The sequence below is a fragment of the Psammomys obesus genome, unplaced genomic scaffold, assembly GCF_907164565.1.
Source record: "Psammomys obesus unplaced genomic scaffold, mPsaObe1.curated_primary_1811, whole genome shotgun sequence".
NCBI lineage: Eukaryota > Metazoa > Chordata > Mammalia > Rodentia > Muridae > Psammomys > Psammomys obesus.
The window spans coordinates 33,153,872-33,169,696 of NW_026587216.1; the positions used below are offsets into that span (position 1 = coordinate 33,153,872).

Here is a 15,825-nt window from a genome sequence, read left to right on the forward strand (position 1 = left end):
ACCTCCAGCCTCCGGCGCCTCAGACGAAGCAGTGCTTGTCCTGGCTCCTGCCTTTCTAAGTAAGGCTGCAGGACTGTGGCGGGAGTACTGTCTCCATCTCCAGGTTTTTGTGGCAGTTTTCCTAGCTTGGGTCAAGCCAAACATCCTTATTTCTACCTCTCAGCTGACGAATCAGCCTGTTGGCCTCCCTCGGTCCTCAGGAGGAACCAGAGGTTCCTGTTTCAAATTACCTGGGATTGTGGGTGTGTGGAATACTCAGAGAAATGAGAAATCAGCACGGGGAGAGATACCTCATCAAAGCTCGAGGTGGGCAGGACTGGCTGGGTATCCTCCTTCGCCATTGCTGTGTCTGTGTTTTGCACAACTTTTAACTAGTATTTACAACAATTTAAAAACCCTTAACACCTTTTGGCCCAAAGCCAGGTTTACAGCTACCTGTGACACTGCAACATTGGAATCTGGAGTGAGTGCCTCCTGCTCTCATGCCCATGCTGTCTGGGCGACTGCACCTGTGCTGAATTGTCTCTATAGCCTTGGACTTGCCCAATTGAGATTTCAAGAAAGGCCTTAGATGGTTCCTTTAGAAACACCAAGTTTCTCTGGTTGTTTTGGTCTCATCTGCAGAAGCAAGATGCCAAAGGGGATGCCATTGTTTGGAAAGCATCGAAATAACAGGCAGGTGCCATTGTTGTGGCTCTTAAGGCCTTACAGCATCTTCAGGAGTAGACCTGTGGTAAACATGGCTACCCTACCCTGCAAGCACAGGAGAAAGTAGAGCTAGAGTGCCAGGGCTGGGCTAAAGGGGAACTTAAAATTGTGATAGATTCACACTTGGCCTCCTAGAAGGAACAACAGCTAAAGCCAAGCAGGAGGCTGCTTCAAAGCACCAGCTTATCGCGAGGACTTCATTGTTCTCTTGTAAAACAAATGATCTGCTTCCAAAAGAGCCAGCAAGAAGAACACGAGAGAAATATCAAACTTCACCTAGCATGGATGGAAGGTGAAGGGAAAGACAGTGTTGGGGTTAAAAACACGTGATTCAACAAAGTGTCCAACAGAAATAGTAGCATAAAGCTTTCCAGCCTGGCAACAAGGCACTGAACAGTGCCATGGCTTCCTGCTGCTTTCTGATGACTTGTAGGGAATGGGGGAGCATGCTCTGCACTTTGTTCTACTTCCTATTCTGAGAAGAACCTTTCCCACCTCCTGCCTAGCTGGCTTTCTCTCGGGGTGAGAAACATGTAGTAGTATCAAGATCGGAACTAGAACGCACTGTTCCAAATCCTGTCACAACACAAAAGAAAACCAATGGGGCTGTTTCAGGTTCCTAAGTACAGCGTGTAATAACTACACTAACTTGTTAGGGGTGGAGAAAGTGAAGAAAGACAAAGGTTATTTGGACATTCTCACTGAACCATAAGGAATGTGTCCTGTGTGTGGCAACTCACTGAGCTGGTCTGTGCCTCAGCCCTTTGTCAGTGGACATGGACACCCACCAAGAGGAGATTTCGCTGTCAGAAGAAGAGCAAATCTTAAGGGCTTGTGGGCAGAGCCAAAAAAAGGTCACTATCTCTTCCTGGCCTTCCCAAGTTACTTTGGAGAGCTTTTGTGCCTGGCACAATGAACTGTCAGAGCCACCCGGTCTTCAAAACTACACACCAAAGCCTCAACATTTTAAGATACTAAGTTTACTGCAGGCAAACCCAATAACTGAGCTAGAGAAATGGCTCTATGGTTAAGAGCATTTGCTGCTCTTCCATTGGACCTCAGTTTCAATTCCCAGCCCCGCATCAGGTGGCTCAGAACTACCTGTAACTCCTTCTCAAGGGAATATGACACCCACTTCTGCCCTCAGGGGGCACTGATTACATATGTACACTAATATGTTTGCACATAATTTAAATAGAACCTGGGAGTGGCAGTGCATATCCTTAATCCCAACACTCAGGATTTCTGTTAGTGTGAGGCTATTTTGGTCTACATAGTTCCAGGACAGCCAAGGCTATACAGAGAAACTCTCTCAAAAAATAGTTTTGTTTCTTAAGAGAAAACCAAGTAACTGACTTTTAATGACTGACAATATGTCAGGCCTAGACCTAAGCTCACTGTACGATCTTGAAATGATCTCACTCCCACCACAGGACTGTCTGGAGCGCCTGCCCATCATTGGCTTTTCGCTGAGGAGCGCCCTGTAATGAGCCCCGTGGGCAGATGAGCACATGCCATGGATACTGTACTTAGCTGTCTTCCTAGTGACATAAGAGGACACCCACAAATATTTGCTGCTTCAGGTAAAACAAACTGGAAAACCCCCAAAGACCATTTGGGAAGGGTGTGGCTGTGTTCTACAAGCTCCTGGACACTACAGGCGAGGTCAGGAAAGCCGCACACCACACAAAGGCTGTCAAAGATTCAGGAAAGTCTGGGAGAAAAATGTACATTCATTTTTTTGGAGGGAGAGAGTCAAGGTCTCACTCTGTAACCCTGGCTGGCCTGGAATTAGCTATGTAGACCAGGCTGGGTTCAAACTCACAGAGGCCTGCCTCTGCCTCCTGAGTGCTCAGATGAATGCCAGGTGCCACTCTCTCCTTCACGGGGTCACATCTTTGAAGATGCTGCCTGGTGGTAGAGGCGGCCCAGAGAGCAGCATCCTTGCCTGTGGAAATGTGAGTTGAAGAGACAAGTGGACTCTGCACTGGAAAAAGCTTCTCCCTCCTTGTTTCTTTCCCTCAAGACCAGGTCTTCAGTTTCGCTGTAAGTGCAGTCTTGCTCTGCTCTCACAGCTGACAGAGCTCTCTCTACCTTAGCTTCCTCAGTAGTGGAGACTGCGACTACGGTGTACCACCATGCTCTCAACAGCCCCCTTCTCCTCTTGTCACACTCCATGCTCTGGGTGGACTGCAGCTCATGATGTAGACGAGGCTGGCCTTAAACCCCAGAGACCCATCCTCCTCCCAAGTGCTGGGGTAAAGGACACGTGCTGCCACAGCCAGCCGTTAGTTTACATTTCAAAGTAAGTTTGACCGTTTCCTAACGGAAGGGTCTGAAATGTGACACATTCCAAAGTCCGAAACTTACTAAATGCTGGTGTGATGTCATCAGTGGAAAATTCCACACGTGAAAAAGTTGTTTTATATATAATATCCCTTAAAATAGTATACAAATATTATTACCTTAAATTTATGTATGTGTGGTATGTATGGATGTGCTTAAACTTTCATTTCCTCCCTAGGATCTCTCATTAAGTATATGACCTATCCCAAAATCTGAAAACGTTCTGAAATTCTGACCACTTTTGGTTCCAAGCTTTTCAGGTAAGGGACATGTGACTTGTTTTCTCCCATATATATCTATATAAGTGTGATATGATGTATCTATATGTAAATTAAACCTTAATAAGAATTTTATCCAGTCTTGGTGATGCAGAATGGTTAACCAGGCTACTTGAGAGGTGAGGCAAAAGAAGTTAAAACATAAGACCTGCCTAGAAAACTTTTATGGAGGGGTGTGGGGGAGGGGAAAGCTTCAAGACAGGGTTTCTCTGTGTCACCCTGGCTGCCCTGGAACTCACTCTGTAGACCAGACTGGCCCTCAAACACAGAGATCTGACCACCTCTATCCACTCAGTGCTGGGATTAAAAGCATATACCACCACTGCCCAAAGCCCAGGACGCTTACTAAGCCCCTGTTTTGTAATAACATGTAAAAGGATGACTGGAGGCATGTGTAGTTTAGTGATAGAGCTCTTTCCTAGCGGGCACAAGGTTATATGTTCAATTCCAAGTACCAGTCCCAGAGTATGGAGGGATTTTAATGTTACACATAGCAAAAACCTGAAGCAAGAAATGATTGTCGTTGTCATAGTATCAGTTGATGGTATCTTTCCTGTGTCATAGGACGTGAACATAACCTAAAATTGACTGTGTATTATTTGTTTTCTTTTGTGTATTCAAGATAGGGTCTTACCATGTAACTCAGCCTGACCTTGAACTCAGGAACCAGTCCAGGTTGGTCTGGAGCTCTGCCATTCTGCTTTCCCTTTCCAAGTGCTGAGCACCATACATGTGCCTCCAAGCCTGGCTCAAGGTGCCCAGAATCTTACAATCAACAGTGTTTTAGACTTGTCAGCATGTAGCATGTAAAAAGTTAGTTCTACAGTCAGGGAAACTGGAACTTAGGAAGGTTATGCATTGATATCAGGTTGACCAGCTAATAGGTAAGATGTGATAAAGCAGCCTGGCCCCTGGGCGTGGGTCTGAAGGGCTGTGGTGTGTGTACCGTGCCTGGTTTTATATTGTGCTGGCTAGGCTTCCCGGCCTTAACCTGCTGCTTTTCTGCTCATTTCCAGATCTTGGTTCCTCAGCCTACCCGGAGCTCTTGACAAGTTCAGAGCATGCTTTCCTCCTCATTGCTGGGATCCATTTCTGTTTCAAGGAAGACACCAGGTACAATGAGACGAAGGACCCTTACAGGGATTCAATACGGGGAGAACAGATGAGCTCTGTGGGCAGAGGGAGAGACCCAGAGCCCGATGGGCACCTTGTTCTCATAACGCTGAGGCGGCACCCTTGAGGCTTCTATGTCTTCTGCATGTGTAATGGTTCCTGCTCTTCAGCCAGGTGAGCACTGCTGTGGAGATGGAAGGGTTAGGCCATAACGGTACCCAGTGGCATTATTCACCTTTAGAGCACTGGGAGGGAGCTTTTCTCTGTACTGAAGACACTTGGAAGTTTATTTGCTTAATCCATTTTCCCCATCCTGCCAAGCCCATACCTGGCACTAAGTAAGTGCTCAGAACTCATGCTGATTTGAAGCTTTCCAGCCTGGAGGATCCTTGCACTATACTCTTACTTTACAAAAGATACTGAATGGTGTGTCGGGAAGGACCACGTCCCTGTTCCCCCTCAGCTAGGAAGGGGCTGCCAGCACTGCGACTGCATCACTTCGAGCGTTCCCATTTCTGTCTCAGGGCCAGCATCTCTGTGTCTCATATGTCCTTCCAAGAGAGACTCTGGAGCCACCTTATCACACCAGGATGCATGACTTGTAAGAGTTAATTCACAGTGCTTCAGCCATGGTCGGAGAGTGTCTGAGTTGCTAAGCAACAGATGAAGGCATGCATCCCAGGAGGGAAGGTGGGCAAAGCCCAGGAGCCGCTCAGGAGGGGCCGCAAGTGTGAGGGGTAAGCTTGTGACTAGACTGATGTGTCACCCAAGTGGCAGTCACTGCTTAAAAGCAAATATCGGTGTGACTCTTAGCTTTGTACCCAAACCTGTCTCCTGCGCTTTCTGCCTTCCTCATAGAGACACCTACCTGGTTGGGCTTCTGAACGGAGACCCTGAAAATGGAGCACTCTCTCAGGATGTAGTGCTGACTTGGATGTGGAAGGGGTCTGGTACCAGGTATGGTTCTGGTTGTTTTGTCAAGGTAGGGTGAGGGCTGCAGGCTGGCTTTCCCTGCCCTAGGAACACACTCCCTTCCATGTAAACAGGATAACTGGTATCATCAGTGTAAACCAATTACAGTCTCATTTCGGGCTTCTCCCCTTGTTGGCTGTTTTGAACATGGCTTTTAGAGGGGCTGCTGCAGAAACTGCGTGTCTTCTTTCCTCCGGCGTCTAGTACCTCAGGATGCTTAGGGCTTCATACTCACTTGACAGCCTTCATCCGACACTTGGAAATGTGAATTGGTGGCTGCGGTTGGGACCATAGCAAAGTACAGAAAACTGGCCTAGAATGTTTGAGGCTCTGGGTTAAATTCTCAGCACCACAAAAAAACAAAAACAAAAACAAAACAAAAAAAAAACAACAACAGCAAAAAACAAAAAACCCTCTTGTGTTTTAAAAATTTATTTTAAGGTAACCACCCTTTTTGGTTTGTTTTCTTTTCTCTCTCTTGTATCTCCCTACTTTTCTCTTGCTATATAGCCAGGTGCTCCTTGTACTCACAGCCACTGTCTTGCTTCGGCTTCCTGAATGCTGGGACCACAGGTGTGAGTCACCATGCCTGGCCGCTTCCTCGGTTTGCCTGCACTTAACCTATCTAGAAATCAAAAGGAGGTCCATTTAAAGACAAAAAGACAGTCCTGTACAAATGGTTTTATTTCTCTCTCTGCCTATTTGGTTGGTGTCAAGATGACAAGTGGCTGGTAGGTGTGGGGTCTGTGTGGGAAGTCTCCGACATGGCTGCACTGAGAATGTTTATTGTGGAGAGGGAACTTTTGCCCCGTGAAGTCACCTCCTCCGAGACACCAGTAGCTTTCTGATATTCTATCACAGGAAATTCCTGGTGGTCCACAGAAAGCGGTCCTGGGAGTGCAGCTGCAGGGAGAGACATAATGGCTGAGAGAGACAAGTCTGGGCGTGCTGTAAGAGGAGCTGAGCACCTGGGCCCTGGAGGAGGCAAGTGGGAGGACTCTAACAATGTCAGAATGATCCGAGGGTCAAAGGTCAATAGCATTCTTATGTAATGCCCTCCACCAGAGGATGCTAGAGAGCGTCTGTTGTCTCCTAACAATGTAGTACAAATTATGTTGATTTTAATCTTTTTTTCTTGGCAAGATTGTATTTTGATACATCTTTTTGAAAAATCATTTAGTCTGGTGCACACCTTTGATCCTAGCACTTTGGAGGCAGAGGCAGGTGGATTTCTATGTGTTTGAGGCCGGCCTGGTCTACAAAGTGAGTTCCAGGATAGTCAGGGCTGCTACACAAAGAAACCCTGTCCTGAAAACCCAACAATAAACAAACAAACAAACAAACAAATAAAACCCAACCAAACAGAATCTATTTAATTTTATGTGTGTTTTGTCCATTTGTATTCTGTGTATCTTTCGGTACCATGAATGCACTTGGTGCCCAAGAAGGTTAAAAGAGGGCAGATGCCCTAGACATAGAGCTACATGTGGTTTCGAACTGTCATGTGGAGCTGAGAGATGGGTCTTCTGGAGGAACAGCCAGTGTCCTTCCCTGCTGAGCCACCTCTTCAGCTCCTGAACTGAGCATTTCTGAAGCTGTGAAACCAAACCCTTAAGTGACTCAATGGGAACTCAGTATTTATCATTAATACCACACTCCAAAGTTTGGATAAGACAGTGACATGCAAGAAGTATCTAACTAACTAACTAACTAACTAACTAACTAACTAACTAACTAACTAACTAACTAACTAACTAACTAATCAACCAACCAACCAACCAATTAAGTAAGTAAGTAATTAAAATTTCAGGGCTGGGAACCAAATCCTGGGCCTCACACATGCTCGGTAAGTCATTATTCTACAGTTGAAGGGATCCTTCACCTAAACCACCAAATTGTGAATGAATGAAAACCATTTCACACAAGTGATTTTCACTGAAAACACTGACAGGACCCAAATACTTTATAGACAGTTTTGTAGCAAGCCTGTTGGTGGTCGCCCAAGTCCATTAGCTAACGGCCCAAGTCTCCTGATTCTCTGGCCTCGAGATACTGTGATGGCTCGTCTTTCCATGTCTTTGCCCAAGGAGGAGCAGACCCTGCCTGCCAAATTGTCTGGGGGTAGGATCTGGATCAAGCCGTGTGTCCTTAGCATGTGTCTTCAGGGCATGCCGAGGACTGGTAGACGCTCTTTCTTGCTCTTTCACAGGAGCGTCCAGCTACCTCTCTGTCTGGAATATAACAATGGGAAAGAGCAATGCCAGTCGAGATCAGCTCAGGACGAAGTAGAGGTTACACTCTCTACGGCAACGATAATCCATTGTTGTAGGTAGCGTCTGGCTTTTCCGAAAAAATTACTTCAGTAACTGTCTTTTCTTGAGGCCCATGTAACAGAAAAGTTAGAACAAGTCTAGAATTTGTATTGAGACTTTGCATGAGTGTGTGTGTGTGTGTGTGTGTGTGTGTGCATGCGCATGCATGGACATGTGTGTCCAGGCACGTGGTGGCTTGGGGACAACCTCAATTGTTCCTCATGCACTGTCCCACCTTGGTTTTTTAAGACATCGTGGGTTTTTGACCATCCTCAAAATCACCAAGTCTGCTGGTTGGCCCGACAGCGGGCTGTGGGGAACTCCTGGCCTCAGCCTCCAGAGTTCAATAGCTCACCTGACTTGGCCCCTGCAGAACATCTCTCCTTCTCCAAATTTTTGCCAGCCTTCTCTGTGTACTCTTCTCCCCTGGGTTTTGACTTTTGGAGTTCTGTGTCAATTCTGCATTACACAATTGAGTCCAGAAAAATAGGTTTAGCCAGCTTCTCCCTCCCTCCACATCTGGTCACGGGCCACCCTTCGCATGTGAGGTCTGTTCTCCCTTGCTCATCTCCAGCAGGACTGTGGCCATTCCTCTTTGGTCAGGACCCCTCTTTCCAAACGCTGATGTTTGCTCTTAATAACTCCCATTTACTGCCTCCACCCTGCCCTTGGAATATGCCCCCTTTCCCTTGATGTGCTGAATGGACCCCAGCTCTCCCCTGAGGTCTTTTCTTCCCATTGCTTCCATACTGACTGAATTGTGTTTTTATTCACCACCGTCCCTAACTTAAGTTTTCTGTGAAATACCCTAAAGACAGTAAGATTCATGTCTTAGAACTTCCAGAATAAGGGTGGCTTACAGGGATGCATAGGTGTCTGGGCATAAGTCTAGGGCTACCAACTTCTCAGGGGCCACAGCAGTTCTGGAGTCAAGAGGAGAAGTTCATCCGTGTCTGCGGCCTTCTCCTGGCAGCCTGTATTTTCCAGTCACACACCTCCCACCAGCCGTAACAATTCGTGGAAATTAATAAATTCATTTATTGGGAGAGGTCATGGGTAAGACAGGAAGACCAGGCCCCAGCTTCCCAACAAGAGCCAGTGGCAGTCTTCACAGAGCTGATTATTTGCAGCCAACAGAAGTGGTTTGAGTTCTCAAGCAGCTCTGCTGGGTTAAGTGCAGTTCTTAGGTTTGTTAACAAATGTCTGTCTTGCAGAATAATAAATCCCAGAGGTTGTGTAAGGGGAGGAGAGTGAGTTCATGGTCCTGCCTTTTCTCTCAGACTGTGGCCACAGAGGAGTGGACTTATTTTTGCTGAAAGCTGACCCACACTTCAGTGTGGGAAAGAGCAGTGCTTTGCCAAGTGGCACTGCTAGAGGAAGTGGGTATACACACTCAGAAGAAGGGAATCAAACCTCGGACACAGAGTCCATGCAGAGTGTTAGGGCAAAACCCATCAGCTTTTCATAGAAAATGCACAAGTCGCAGCTCACTCACGACACCAAAGCATAAGCACAGAGGAAAGTTGGTAAGTAAAACTTAAAATGTAAAAATGTAAGTCATTTGCAGTGTAAATCAGGAAAGTGAAAAGGTAGATTACAGAATGGGAGAAAATATTATATTTACAAATCAAGTATCTTATAAGAAGCTGACATCCATAACACGTGAGGAACTCTCATCAGCAAACAATAACAATGAAAACTGGGGGGGGGGGGCGAGGTTGAACAGACTCATGTCAAAAGACCTACAGATGGCCAATAAACAACGGAAGATGCCCCTTGTTAGCCGTTAGAGAGTTAGGAGTCAACCCCCCCCCCCTCCCAGCCCTCCAGAGTGACAACTGTCCTAGAGGCAACCTAAGGGCAAGGAGGGCCCTTGATCTCCCTCAGAGGCTGAGAGGACAGGAGGGAAGGAGCGGAAGTACTGACTGATGATCTAAGCAGCAGAAGTTAGTTAGATAAGCACCGGGTGCTGCTCTCCTGATGCAGTGTGAAGGTGATTGTACGTGGCAGCACACATGTGTTTCAAAGACCTTGAGAAGATCGTAAATGCTTTTGTCCCAAGGAAGCAGTGAATGTCTGAAGAGGGAGATAAGTTCGCTGTAGCTCGTACAGGAGTGTTCTCAGCATCGTATGAGTGTTGGCCTGCGTGTGTCCGTGTGTACAATGTGCATACACTCCTGGTGCTCTGAGAAGCCAGAACAAAGGGTTGGCGAGCCACCGTGCAGGTGCTGGGACCTGAATCCTGGGCCTCTGCAAGAGCAATAAATGCTAACTGCTGAGCCTGTCTTGTTCTTAATAGCCACAAATTAGAGATGGCTCAAATACCCATCGGACAATGAATGAAGACAGGAATCGGTCTACCAGCGTGATGAAGGGAACAGAGGGGCTCTTAAAGGGATGAGGTACTACATGCTATAATGCTACTGAATCCCTCAGTGAGAGCACCCCACTAGTGAACACAGCCAAGCCTGCAGGCCACACCTATGTTTTTTTTTTTTTCATCTGGAATGTCCAAAAGAGTAAAATCTCCAGTGACAGTAAGTTTATTATGATTTTCTTTTCTCTTTCTTTCTTTCTTTTGCATTTTAAATTTTCTTTACTTTTAAAGTTAAAAACACCATTTTTTTTATTATGATTTTCTAAGGACCGGTGGTATGTGTAAATGTGTATCTGTCTATGGGTGTGTATGTGCACAGGTGTGTGTCTGAGTGTGTTGTATCTGAGTAGGTACTTGTGTGTGTGTGTGTGTGTGTGTGTGTGTGTAAATGGGTATGTATTCATACGTATCTGTATACAGATGTGCACATGTGGAACTCACAGAGATCCTCCTGCCCTTGCATGTGTGTGAATGTGTATGTGTACACGTGTGTGTGCATTTGTGTGCGTGAGAGAGATTGTCAGGAAGGTGACTGATAGTGGGTTTCTATTGAAAATGATAGGAATATCCTAAACCTAGCTTGTGACAACGATTGTAACTCTTGTGAATAATACTAAGATTAAGTTGTGCACTTCAAGTGCGTGAGTGTTTGGATGTGTGAGTAACTGACACATCGGTGGGTAAGTGGCAGGATATCAGTGATGAGCTTTCTGGACCGTGCTGAGAATGTGGTTATTTCCCCCTTTGCCAATGCCAGCCCTGGACCGGCGGCAGGCGGCTTTACTCGGCTGTGAGAGGAAGGGAGCTGCCTCTGGTCTCCTCTCCTTTGAGTCTCATAGACGAAAGTATCCCAGATGGAATCCTCAGGCTGGTGTTTTAGTTAGGGAGAAAAACAAAGGTGATCTAATACATTGAAAAACCTTAGACGTGTCGCTTTGGCTAAGATCAAGAGAAAGACTGTATGTATGTACGGTTGTGTTTTCCAGGTGTTCAATTGCTCAAAAGATCCTTTCTGTTTGTATTTGAGACAGAGCCTAGCCATGTAGGCCAGGCTGGCCTTGGAGTCCTCTAAATTCTGGGGTTATAGGCCTGCCCTACCATGCCCAAGCTGTGTAAGCTTCAAAGACTGGCTTGTTCACAGCACTTAATTCTCTCAGAATCCATTCCAGTTGCCACCCCGTGTCTCAGGAGTTTGCTCCTTTTGAGTGGGGTTGCACAGCATGGCCAAACCAGGGACACAAGACCATTTAGGTCTGAAGACGTACAGACTGTTTCCAAGTTGCTCGTATTCAGGAATTTCCATTCTCCCTGCTCAGACCAGGGTAAGCCTGAAAGTGTCAGTTGGCTTCTGCCCTGGTGCTGGTATGACAGGAGGAGACCACCATGCTCAGCTCACAAAGAATCCTTTTTGAGGCATAAATATTTCCATTCTGCCTAGTTTTTTTCTCCCTTTAACTTATTTAAATCTCACGCATGCATGCATTAGCAATTCTGCTGTTCACTTAGCCATGCAGACTCTGCCCTCTTTGTTTATTTCCTATTCCTTTTACCATGGTAGACTCCACCTCATTTGCTCTTGTGATGTAACTTAGTTACCTTGTATGGCAATCATGGCGGCTTGTGCTTTTTGCTTGTGGACCATATCTGGGCTTAGCTCTTGTTGGCAGACCCTGAGATCTGCCACTTCCTTCATGCCAAGGACACACTATTTCTGGTGTGCTCCAGGAAGTGGTTTTGCACAGCACCTTCCCATCCTGAACCAGGGATGCCCCTTGAGGGGAGGAGGTTACTTTTGCCCTGGAACTCCCTGCAACATTGATGAAACACGGATGTCTCATCTTCCAGCTGTCTGCCCTTCCTGTCCTCTCCGAGCTGGCCAAATCCCAGAAGACAGCACCCTCAGCTGACTCTGGCACCCACTGTGCTGCTCCCTTGACCTTCCTAGAACTGGTGCCTCTCCTTGTTGACAACTCTTGCTGTGGTCTATGAAGCCACAGATCCAGGTTCTGTTTGATTTTTTTGGATCATTCGTGTTGGGACAATGGGAGTCTCCGTTTCCTGACCGTCAGTGGTAACCATGACTGACAGGCAACCCTGACTGACAGTGGTGACAGTCAAGCCTGTGGAGGGAGCTTCAATTCTGCCCACAATTCACAGGCCTCTCAAAATTCTACCTGTGTTGGAATACTTATTTTCTTTTATGTGTATGAATGGTTTTATGTGTATGAGTGGTAGGATGTGTGCCATATGTATGTTGGTGTCCACAGAGATCATCCGAAGAGGGTCTTTTGGATCCCCTTGATAATGATCTTAGGGAAAAGCTACCTTTTACAGTGAATATTCTTGTCCCCTTGTTGGAGATTGCCTGGCCAAGCGTTGTGGAGTGCATGCCAGCTGTGGGTTTGCAACTACGGTCCACCCATGCTTGGTGGGAAGGTTTTCTCCTGCTTCTGGTGGACTGAATGTTTTTAGACAGAGTCTCTCTATATAGCCCTGGATATCCCTGAACTTGATTTGTAGACCAGGCTGCCTCTGAACTTTGAACTCACAGAGATCCTCCTGCCCTTGCCTGCCAGAGTGCTGGGGTTAAAAGCATGTGTCACTATGCTGATTGGATTGTTTTTGATCATAAAAAGTTGTTATATTTTAATTTTAAAAGTTATGCATTAAGTAAGCTTTTCTGGTGTACGCTTTGGCAGCACATATACTAAAATTGGAACAATACAGAGGAGATTAGCATGGCCCTTGCGAAAGAATGACATGCAAATTCGTGAAGCGTTTTTTGGAAATAGTGAGAGCTGGAGAGGACAGGAACCCCACAAGGAGAGCAACAGAACCAGAAAATTTGAACACAGGGGTCTTTCCAGAGACTCATATTTCAACCAAGTACCATGCATGGAGATACCCTAGAACCCCTGCACAGATGTAGCCCATGGCAGGTCAGTGTCCAAGTGGGTTACATAGTAATGGGAAGAGGAACTGCCTCTGACATAAACTGATTGGCCTGCTCTTTGATCACCTCCCCCTGAGGGGAGGAGCAGCCTTACCAGACCACAGAAGATGACAATGCAGCCACTCCTGATGAGATCTGATAGACTAAGATCAGAAGGAAGGAGAGGGGCCCTCCCCTATCAGTGGACTTGGGGAGGGGCATGCGTGAAGAAGGGGGAGGGAAGGTGGGATTAGGAGGGGAGGAGGGAGGGGTTTATGGGGGGATACAAAGTGAATAAAATGTAATTAATAAAAAAAATAAAAATTAAAAAAAGTAAGCTTTTCTGTTTTGTTTCTTTGAGGAATGGTCTGGATATGGAGTCCAGGCTGACCTCAAACCTATCACCTCCTGCTTCAACCTCCCAAGTCCTAGGATTAAAGATGTACACCATCACCCAGACCCAACATCATGTGACTTAATCATTCAGTTTTGTCACCTATTCTGTTAGTTTCATATGTCAAATTGCTTTTGTAATCACTTTTGCTAGTATTTTATTGAGAATTTTCATATTAACACTCATAAGAGGTATCTACGTATAGATGTTATTTCTTTGACGGTATCTTTCTTTGCCTGCTTATGAGGGTAATGCTGGTCTCACACAGTGGCGTAAATGTATCTTCCTTGTCAGGCTTTCAAAACCTTTCTTGAAGATTAGTCTTAAGATGTCTTTAACTATTTGTTCTAATTCCTCAGTGAAGCCCTTGGGTACCCAGCTCTGCTGCTCTTGGAAGGGTCTTCATTAGCCATCGGTGCCACAGCTCAGTGCCCTGAGTGGCTTTGTCTCATCACTGTGTCTGCAATGTTCAGCTTCCTCTCAGGCCAAACTGCCATAGAGTGAGACTACTGACACCACAAGCCAAAAGGAAATGTATCCCTGTCTAAGTTGTTTTTCTTCTCAAGTATTTTGTCATGGTGACAGAAGACTGACTAACTATGAAGCCGCCAATTCCTCATGAATTTTTTGCATTACTTTTTGGAATAGTTCACTAGAATGATATTTTTCTTAATTACTGAGCTCTTTTGGGATTGCATAATTTTGGTGCCCCAAGAAAGTAGCTGGGCCCCTGGCCCTGACCCTGCAGGACATATGGGTGATAAGCAAGGTGATTGGTACATGTGATTGCTACATGAAAGCTTTAAAGAGGAAGGTCTTATGGCTTAAAGACTTCAGTTCACCTGGGCTGCCATAATGAAATGCTTAAGTTTGGGTGGCTTAAGAGCATGCATTTACTCACAGTTTAGAAGCTAGAAATCCAAGGTCAAGGTGCCTGCACAGCTGGGTTCTGGCGAGGCCTCTCTTCCTTGCATGGAGGTGGCCTCTCCCAGGGCCTTCCTGTGTCTATCCTGCCTGTACCAAGGGGCATCTCTAGCATCTTTGCCTCTCATAAGGATAACACTTCTCTCATATATGGTCTCAGTGAACCTTAGTTGCCTGCACAAAGCCCTTATTCTTCAATAGAGTCATACCAAGGGTTAGAGTTTCAACATCCAAGTTTTTTGAGTGGACACAATTTAACTCATGATAGTAGTCATGCAGTCTGAGGTGGGAACACCCTGAGGTGGAGCTGAATTTTGCTTTTCTCTTTTGAGTTAGCTGTGTTTCCCTGGACCAGTCAGCTGTCACCTCAGAACACCGGCTTCTCCTTCTCCGGAGTCAGCTAATGTCACCAGTCTCACATAGAGATGAAAGGACTGATTTGAGGTGTGTGTAACAACCCTGAATTAAAACTTTAGACAACTGAAGACAATTGTCGGCAAAGATCAAGGTACTTTTGGTAAGCAAATGGAATTTGGAAGATGGAAAGAGGCTTTAGATGTAGCTCAGTGGTAGAATGTTCATAGCCATTACACAGATCCCATCTGCACTGTCACAAAAGAAAATGAGAAAGAGACGTGGAGGAGAGAGAGGGAAGAAAGGAAGGAGAGAGAGAGAGAGAGAGAGAGAGAGAGAACACTGACACTGAGCATTGACACTTGTTCATCTAGCTGTGTCGCTGGACTCCATAAGGATGACGGGCTAGTAAGTGGCATGTCTAGAAACTGCTACTTTGACCTACAGTGGCTGCAAACTCTTACCCCATAGATTAGATCTTTCAAGCAGACATTGGGCAAAAGTCCCAGGCCCACAGATATCCTTAGGTCAATGAGGAACTTTCCATAGCTGTCCAGTTGGAGAGAAAACTGCTGAGTCACAGATTCGTTTCCTTCTGATTCCGTGTTGGTCTTATCGTGTTAGTCAGGAAATGCTAGCACACCCAGCCATTAATAATGATGGTGAAATGAGGTTTCCGAGTAAATCCGGGGTGGAGGTAAGGGTCACCTGCCTGGCTAACCTACACCTCTATCTATCCAGGAAGGAAAGGCCCTATCTGTAGTCAGCTTAAGGAGACAGGAATGAGCAGCAGGCTGCGAATCCCTCAGCTTCACACGACAGGACAACCCAAACCTCCTAAAGGTCACTATTGGGTGGATGTTGCTGTTGGCATATTTTCCCACCCAATTCCAAAATTTGCTAGTAGGCAGAGTAGACTAAAAGAAAGAAAGAAAGAAACAAGCAACCCATTGGTGGTGGTCTTGTAATGAGGGGGGGGGGCAGTCTTCCTACAGTCCAGATGCAGCACATATCTGGCTGAACACATGACTATTCTTAACCCATCCAGAAGGATGGCCTTTTAAACTTGTCTTCACTCTTCATCCTCTGGCCGCCTTTTCAAAAACAAAAAATGC

At 46.1% G+C, this 15,825-nt stretch overlaps 1 long non-coding RNA gene and 1 pseudogene across 1 annotated transcript; both read left to right on the forward strand.

Moving 5' to 3' along the window:
• The first annotated feature begins 2,147 nt into the window (after window positions 1-2,147).
• LOC129673629 (uncharacterized) lies at window positions 2,148-4,612 on the forward strand. Its single transcript, XR_008719683.1, has 3 exons — window positions 2,148-2,291; window positions 3,233-3,314; window positions 4,349-4,612. It is a non-coding gene; the product is annotated as an uncharacterized LOC129673629 (long non-coding RNA).
• An 8,179-nt stretch (window positions 4,613-12,791) lies between these two features.
• Window positions 12,792-12,890, forward strand: LOC129673774 (U6 spliceosomal RNA; annotated as a pseudogene).
• Window positions 12,891-15,825: the final 2,935 nt, after the last annotated feature.